This window comes from Mytilus trossulus, unplaced genomic scaffold (genome assembly GCF_036588685.1).
Source record: "Mytilus trossulus isolate FHL-02 unplaced genomic scaffold, PNRI_Mtr1.1.1.hap1 h1tg000486l__unscaffolded, whole genome shotgun sequence".
NCBI lineage: Eukaryota > Metazoa > Mollusca > Bivalvia > Mytilida > Mytilidae > Mytilus > Mytilus trossulus.
Window position 1 is genome coordinate 268,014 of NW_026963378.1, and position 9,285 is coordinate 277,298.

The window sequence follows — 9,285 nt, forward strand, 5'->3', positions numbered from 1 at the left end:
AAAGAGAGCACTATCTCTTGCACGTAAAACCCTTATAGATTTCGAAAAAGAGCAGGCTAGTATGCTGGTACAAGACAACACTTGCACTCGTAAAGTGGAAAGGAATTCATATAAGTTGTAATAACTAATTGTTTCCCAACCCACTATAAATAAACCAGTTTAAACTAAACAGTCAAGAGAATGTGTAATTGTGGTACAATAGACATTTATGGTTAAATTCCTGTAAAAAGGGTTGGATCAAAATGGAAATCAACCTCACACCATGGCAAACTATCGTAACAAGTATGAGAGCTGTCTATCAAATGTTTCCAGGTGTTGCAATCACAAGGTGATACTATTACAATACTCTTTCTTACCTTAAAAGTCAACTCCAATAACTATTTAAAACATCAATCCATACTGACAAATTATAATAAATGCTGGCCTAAAAAGTAAAATGATAAGTCATTCGAAATTTGTTAAAAAAAATCAGTGTTCAAATATTATCAGATTCCTTTAACTTTGGATTGAGGAACATTTGTATTTATTGTTGTTAACTATTATCATGGATTGATGGACAATTATATTTTTGTGGGTAACATTTTCAATTTATTCAGGATTTTTGTGGGTAAAGATTCCCATGGATTAAGGAAGAATTGTATTTTTGTAGGAATTTGATTCAGTTTTTTGCCAAAGTCTGCATACAAGCCATAGAAAATTTGCTAGGAGATGAAGGGAACACAGTTTGACATCATCCCAAAAACACAAAAAATATGACATCTACTAGACTTTGACACGAACGTCAATTGTATTTGTTATTTTCATATATTTCCTGTTTACAAAAACATTGAATTTTTGAAAAACTAAGGATTTTCGTAACCCAGCCAGGAATAGAATACCTTAGACATATTTGGCACAACTTTTCTGAATTTTAGATCCTAAATGCTCTCCAACTTAATTCTTGTTTGGCATTATAACTATTTTGATATGAGCTTCACTGATGAGTCTTATGTAAACGAAACGCACGTCTGGTGTACTAAATTATATTCCTTGCAGCTTTAACTATCTATTTCAAATCTTTAAAAACTTCAAAGTCATAAAAATATGAAGAAAAAAGGTTTTCTCACCTCTTTCAGCTTTAAAAACTAGAACACTTCCTTTAAATTATTTTATTCCGAAAATAAAATGTGTTTCACTAGAAGAATTACATACCTACTAATATATATGCAGTATTTGTCCAAGTCCACATTCATGAAAACATTGTCGCTGAAATAACATACAAAAGAATAAAAATGAACACAAATATATATTTTACAAATCTATGAAATCAGCAGCCTAAAATTTAGTTTTCTAACATTTTTTTTTATATTAATTTCAACCTTAATTTTGTTTTACTATTTGCTCTTTCAGTTATCTTCAATTGAATTAAACTTCTATTTGAAAGAAAATCCTATCTCAGATTACTTTTTCTAATAAAAATTTTATTCCTGAAAAATGGTTCTCAAAAATTCAAAAATGACAAACCAGAAAACAGTGGGATAAAAACCAGCTTAAATTGGAGGATTCAGTTCTGCTAATGCCCATACGAGAAAGTCAACCTACTCTCTTAACAAAACTTTTCTTGCTAGATTAATTCTGATAGACATATCCAATGGAATTGAATTTCTAGGCCAAATTGGCTCAGCTGAACCAACATTCGAATGGGAAGAAGGTGTATAATATCTCATACTATAAGTCTTATACCTTCCAAAAGAAAGTTTCTAAAAAAATATTCTCTTCAAGAGGATAGCTGACCTTAGATTTTCTGCTTAAAACCCATTAAAGAAAACCATAGTGGTGATGGATAGATTGTGAAGATTGAAGTCCAACATACTGATGGTGTGAGGATAGTTATATCTCACACTATCATTCTAAGGCCTTCAATATGGAGGATCCTTGACAATCTTCTAGTCAAGAGACAGCTTCCTCACATGACAGAAAACCAAAGTGGTGAAGTGGAAGGGAGTAAAGCATCCCAGTCTGTGAAGATTGATGTCTAAGACATTGATGGTGTGAGGATGATTATATATCACATTATCAGTCTAATGCCTTCCATATGGAGGATCATAGACAATCTTCAAGTCAAGAGGACTTCTGAACCCAAATCTTCTGCTTCATCTCATGGCAGAAACCAAAGTGATGAAGTGAAAGGGAGTAAAGCATCCCAGTCTGTGAAGATTGATGTCTAAGACATTGATGGTGTGAGGATGATTATATCTCACATTATCAGTCTAATGCCTTCCATATGGAGGATCATAGACAATCTTCAAGTCAAGAGGACTTCTGAATCCAAATCTTCTGCTTCATCTCATGGCAGAAACCAAAGTGATGAAGTGGAAGGGTGTAAAGCATCCCAGTATGTGAAGATTGATGTCTAAGACACTGATGATGTGAGGATGGTTATATCTCACACTATCAGTCTAATGCCTTCCATATGGGGGATCCTAGACAATCTTCTAGTCATGAGGACTGCTGAACCCAAATCTTCTGCTTCATCACATGGCAGGAAACCAAAGTGATGAAGTGAAAGGATGTAAAGCATCCCAGTCTGTGAAGATTGATGTCTAAGACACTAACGGTGTGAGGATGGTTATATCTCACACTATCAGTCTAATGCCTTCCATATGGGGGATCCTAGACAATCTTCAAGTCAAGAGGACTTCTGAACCTAAATCCGCGGCTTCATCACATGGCAGAAACCAAAGTGATGAAGTGGAAGGGTGTAAAGCATCCCAGTCTGTGAAGATTGATGTCTAAGACACTGATGGTGTGAGGATGGTTATATCTCACACTTTCAGTCTAATGCCTTCCATATGGGGGATCCTAGACAATCTTCAAGTCAAGAGGACTTCTGAACCCAAATCTTCGGCTTCATCACATGGCAGAAACCAAAGTGATGAAGTGGAAGGGTGTAAAGCATCCCAGTCTGTGACGATTGATGTCTAAGACACTGATGGTGTGAGGATGGTTATATCTCACACTATCAGTCTAATGCCTTCCATATAGAGGATCATAGACAATCTTCTAGTCATGAGGACTGCTGAACCCAAATCTTCTGCTTCATCACGTGACAGAAAACCAAAGTGGCGAAGTGGAAGGGAGTAAAGCATTTCCAGTCTGTGAAGATTGAAGTCTAAGACATTGATGGTGTGAGGATGATTATATCTCACACTATCAGTCTAATGCCTTCCATATCGAGGATCCGAGACAATCTTCAAGTCATGAGGACTGCTGAATTCAAATCCTATGCTTCATGACATGGCAGAAAACCAAAGTGATGAAGTGGAAGGGAATAAAGCATACCAGTCTGTGAAGATTGATGTCTAAGACACTGATGGTGTCAGGATGGTTATATCTCAGACAATCAGTCTAATGCCTTCCATATAGAGGATCATAGACAATCTTCTAGTCATGAGGACTGCTGAACCCAAATCTTCTGCTTCATCACGTGGCAGAAAACTAAAGTGGCGAAGTGGAAGGGAGTAAAACATCCCAGTCTGTGAAGATTGATGTCTAAGACATTGATGGTGTGAGGATGATTATATCTCACACTATCAGTCTAATGCCTTCCATATGAAGGATCCTAGAAAATCTTCTAGTCATGAGGACTACTAAACCCAAATCTTTTGCTTTATCACATGGCAAAAAACCAAAGTGATGAAGTGGAAGGGTGTAAAGCATCCCAGTCTGTGAAGATTGACGTCTAAGACACTGATGGTGTCAGGATGGTTATATCTCACACAATCAGTCTAATGCCTTCCATATAGAGGATCATAGACAATCTTCTAGTCATGAGGACTGCTGAACCCAAATCTTCTGCTTCATCACGTGGCAGAAAACTTAAGTGGCGAAGTGGAAGGGAGTAAAGCATCCCAGTCTGTGAAGATTGATGTATAAGACATTGATGGTGTGAGGATGATTATATCTCACACTATCAGTCTAATGCCTTCCATATGGAGGATCCTAGACAATCTTCAAGTCAAGAGGACTTCTGAACCCAATTCTTCGGCTTCATCACATGGCAGAAACCAAAGTGATGAAGTGGAAGGGTGTAAAGCATCCCAGTCTGTGAAGATTGATGTCTAAGACACTGATGGTGTGAGGATGGTTATATCTCACACTATCAGTCTAATGCCTTCCATATGGAGGATCATAGACAATCTTCTAGTCATGAGGACTGCTGAATCCAAATCTTCTGCTTCATCACGTGGCAGAAAACCAAAGTGGCGAAGTGGAAGGGAGTAAAGCATCCCAGTCTGTGTAGATTGATGTCTAAGACATTGATGGTGTGAGGATATTTATATCTCACACTATCAGTCTAATGCCTCCCATATGGAGGATCATAGACAATCTTCAAGTCATGAGGACTGCTGAATCCAAATCTTCTGCTTCATCACGTGGCAGAAAACCAAAGTGGCGAAGTGAAAGGGAGTAAAGCATCCCAGTCTGTGAAGATTGATGTCTAAGACATTGATGGTGTGAGGATAATTATATCTCACACTATCAGTCTAATGCCTTCCATATGGAGGATTCTAGACAATCTTCTAGTCATGAGGACTGCTGAACCCAAATCTTCTGCTTCATCACATGGCAGAAAACCAAAGTGATGAAGTGGAAAGGTGTAAAGCATCCCAGTCTGTGAAGATTGATGTCCAAGACACTGATGGTGTGAGGATGGTTATATCTCACACTATCAGTCTAATGCCTTACATATGGAGAATCCTAGACAATCTTCTAGTCATGAGGACTGCTGAACCCAAATCTTCTGCTTTAATCACGTGGCAGAAAACCAAAGTGATGAAGTGGAATGGAGTAAATCATCCCAGTCTGTGAAGTTTGATGTCTAAGACACTGATGGTGTGAGGATGGTTATATCTCACACTATCAGTCTAATGCCTTCTTTATGGAGGATCAAAGACAATCTTCTAGTCATGAGGACTGCTGAATCCAAATCTTCTGCTTCATCACATGACAGAAAACCAAAGTGATGAAGTGCAAGGGAGTAAAGCATCCAAGTCTGTGAAGATTGATGTCTAAGACACTGATGGTGTGAGGACGGTTTTATCTCACACTATCAGTCTAATGCCTTCCATATGAAGGATCCTAGACAATCTTCTAGTCATGAGGACTGCTGAACCCAAATCTTCTGCTTCATCACGTGGCAGAAAACCAAAGTGATGAAGTGGAAGGGAGTAAAGCATCCCAGTATGTGAAGATTGATGTCTAAGACATTGATGGTGTCAGGATGGTTATATCTCACACTATCAGTCTAATGCCTTCCATATGGAGGATTCTAGACAATCTTCTAGTCATGAGGACTGCTGAACCCAAATCTTCTGCTTCATCACGTGGCAGAAAACCAAAGTGATGAAGTGGAAGGGAGTAAAGCATCCCAGTATGTGAAGATTGATGTCTAAGACATTGATGGTGTCAGGATGGTTATATCTCACACTATCAGTCTAATGCCTTCCATATGGGGGATCCTAGACAATCTTCTAGTCATGAGGACTGCTGAACCCAAATCTTCTGCTTCATCACATGGCAGGAAACCAAAGTGGTGAAGTGGAAGTGTGTAAAGCATGCCAGTCTGTGAAGATTGATGTCTAAGACACTGATGGTGTGAGGACGGTTTTATCTCACACTATCAGTCTAATGCCTTCCATATGGGGGATCCTAGACAATCTTCAAGTCAAGAGGACTTCTGAACCCAAATCTTCTGCTTCATCACATGGCAGGAAACCAAAGTGGTGAAGTGGAAGTGTGTAAAGCATGCCAGTCTGTGAAGATTGATGTCTAAGACACTGATGGTGTGAGGACGGTTATATCTCACACTATCAGTCTAATGCCTTCCATATGAAGGATCCTAGACAATCTTCTAGTCAAGAGGAGAGTCCTGGATACCGATAGTGTTAGGAAGGTTATATCTCACACTATCAGTCCAACTTTCCGTATAAATGACCCTTGACAATCTTCTAGTTAAGAGAGGTGAAGTAGTGAAGGGGAGAAGCAAATTAGATACGGTTCTACAAACAAATATCAAAAGGTAGTTTGGTCGATTTTCCTCAACAATAGTTAGAATTTCAGTCCTATTGGATTCGTCTATAAAAATAGGATCTGCCTATAGAAAGCTTTTGTTAAAAAGGTAGGGTTAGCTCATATGGCTATAGCAGAAGTGAATTCTCCAACTTGAGCAAGTTTTCTAGATCGGTAACATCCAATGTCTTTTGCACAGATGAATGCTTACCATCATAAAGCACATGTCCTACCGGAAATTCAGCACTATATCTATAATTTTGATGTACAATAAAAAAAAAATGCCTGACCAAAATAAAGTCATCCTACAAACAAAGATGGTGGTCCTCATACTGACAGTACTATTTTTTAGGACCATATTAAGAATACAGTAGAAGATTTAAGTTATAAGTATTATACCTTGTGGTGATTGTAAATTAGTATTGTACCAACAATAATCCAAGAGACTTGTATGAATTTAACCATTTTTGACCTTGGAGAATATATTTTATCTACAGGTTACCTTTTCTGTGGAAGGACATTCTGATACTGGCTTCAGGATTCGGAAGAGCAATCTAAAGAAGTAAAAACAGTTTTTCATCAGTATTATCGGTATACAACTCAATGCTGTCAGGCAGACATATACATCTTCCAATATTTCAAAACACAAATTATAATTGACCTATTGCTTATTATAATTGAAAAAACGAAAAAAAAAATATATAGTATTGACCAAGATACCATGAGGTTATGGTAATAAAAATGTATTTCTGGATACAATCTTATCATAAACAATCTTCTGTCCAAGTTTGGTAGAAAAGCAGGATATTTTAAGAGTTATCAAAATTTCAAAGACTAACCACAGAGTAAATATTGGTGGATGCCGCCACCTTTTACAACGACAACAATGACAGAAAGTAGGATTGATGTGTCTTGCTTTTTTGTCACAGGCTCGACAAAAAAAGGCAAAATTCTAAACGTTAAAATAAGTGCTAAAAAGGTCAAATGTTATAAACTAACCTGTTTGCTTGTGCTCGCCAGCTCAGCTGTGGTCTATCTGGACTTAAAAGTGCATGTAGACAAAGGTAAATGCCAACTGCAAAACACCTGCCTCTTCCTTTCGATATACCAGTTTCAATTCTCTGTTATGACTTTGGCATAAGGTATTCAGCCAAGTTGTTATTTTTTTTAAATAAAAAAAAGGCAACTAAAATGTTGATGAAAGTAAAATATCCGATTTACTATTTTGTAATTTACAAACATTGAGAGTCATTAAATCATCCCCATTTAAAAACTTTACAAAAATATTAAATCATTCCAATTTAAAAACTATACAAAAACAGTTACACATTCCGATTTAAAAGCTTTACTAAAAACAGTTAAACTTCCCCATTTAAAAACTTTACAAAAACAAAAACTATATGTAAACATCCCCAATTATTTATTTTTTTACAAAAATCAGTTAAAATCCAAAACCAGATTAACCAGATTAACATCCCCATTTAACAAGTTTACAAAAACAGTTTCAACATGTTCAACATCCCCATTTGAAAGCTTTACAAAAACAGTTAAACGTTCGAATTTAAAAACTTTACAAAAACAGTTAAATATTCCCCTTTGAAAGCTTTACAAAAACAGTAAAACATCTGAATTTAAAAACTTTACAGAAACAGTTGAACATCCAAATTTAAACCAGTAATAGCGATTAATTGGTACAAATGGTAGTTACGGAGTGACCTAAATCGGTCAAATTGAGCCATCCAACTCTCAGTTAGTACCAGTAATAGGGCATACTTGGTAGATACCGAGTCACCTAAATCAGTCAAATTGAGCCTCCTCATTCTCAGTTAGTACCAGTAATAAAACATACTTGGTAGATACCGAGTGACCTAAATCAGTCAAATTGAGCCTCCTCACTCTCAGTTAGTACCAGTACTAGGACATACTTGGTAGATACTGAGTGACCTAAATCGGTCAAATTGAGCCTCCTCACTCTCAGTTAGTACCAGTACTAGGACATACTTGGTAGATACCGAGTGACCTTAATCGGTCAAATTGAGCCTCCTCACTCTCAGTTAGTACCAGTAATAGAGCATACTTGGTAGATACCGAGTGACATAAATCAGTCAAATTGAGCCTCCTCACTCTCAGTTAGTACCAGTAAGAGAGCATACTTGGTAGATACCGAGTGACCTAAATCAGTCAAATTGAGCCTCCTCACTCTCAGTTAGTACCAGTAATAGGGCTTACTTGGTAGATACCGAGTGACCTAAATCAGTCAAATTGAGCCTCCTCACTCTCAGTTAGAACCAGTAATAGGGCATACTTGGTAGATACCGAGTGACCTAAATCAGTCAAATTGAGCCTCCTCACTCTCAGTTAGTACCAGTACTAGGACATACTTGGTAGATACTGAGTGACCTAAATCGGTCAAATTGAGCCTCCTCACTCTCAGTTAGTACCAGTACTAGGACATACTTGGTAGATACCGAGTGACCTTAATCGGTCAAATTGAGCCTCCTCACTCTCAGTTAGTACCAGTAATAGAGCATACTTGGTAGATACCGAGTGACATAAATCAGTCAAATTGAGCCTCCTCACTCTCAGTTAGTACCAGTAATAGAGCATACTTGGTAGATAACGGGTGACCTAAATCGGTCAAATTGAGCCTCCTCACTCTCAGTTAGTACCAGTAATAGAGCATACTTGGTAGATACCGGGTGACCTAAATCAGTCAAATTGAGCCTCCTCACTCTCAGTTAGTACCAGTAATAGAGCATACTTGGTAGATACCGAGTGACCTAAATCAGTCAAATTGAGCCTCCTCACTCTCAGTTAGTACCAGTAATAGGGCATACTTGGTAGATACCGAGTGACCTAAATCAGTCAAATTGAGCCTCCTCACTCTCAGTTAGTACCAGTAAAAGAGCATACTTGGTAGATACCGAGTGACCTAAATCAGTCAAATTGTGCCTCCTCACTCTCAGTTAGTACCAGTAATAGAGCATACTTGGTAGATACCGAGTGACCTAAATCATTCAAATTGAGCCTCCTCACTCTCAGTTAGTACCAGTAATAGAGCATACTTGGTAAATACCGAGTGACCTTAATCAGTCAAATTGAGCCTCCTCACTCTCAGTTAGTACAAGTAATAGAGCATACTTGGTAGATACCGAGTGACCTGAATCAGTCAAATTGAGCCTCCTCACTCTCAGTTAGTACCAGTAATAATGGTTACTAGGTACATATGGTGTG

The 9,285-nt window shown here is 37.7% G+C and overlaps 2 long non-coding RNA genes across 2 annotated transcripts in view; one reads left to right on the forward strand and one right to left on the reverse strand.

The window, feature by feature from the left end:
- Nucleotides 1–9,285, forward strand: part of LOC134702476 (uncharacterized) — a 70,240-nt gene that overhangs the window by 21,264 nt on the left and 39,691 nt on the right. The window lies entirely within an intron of this gene.
- LOC134702478 (uncharacterized) lies at nt 1,191–7,754 on the reverse strand. Its single transcript, XR_010104424.1, has 3 exons — nt 7,051–7,754; nt 6,554–6,605; nt 1,191–1,245 (listed from the first exon to the last, which is right to left on the reverse strand). It is a non-coding gene; the product is annotated as an uncharacterized LOC134702478 (long non-coding RNA).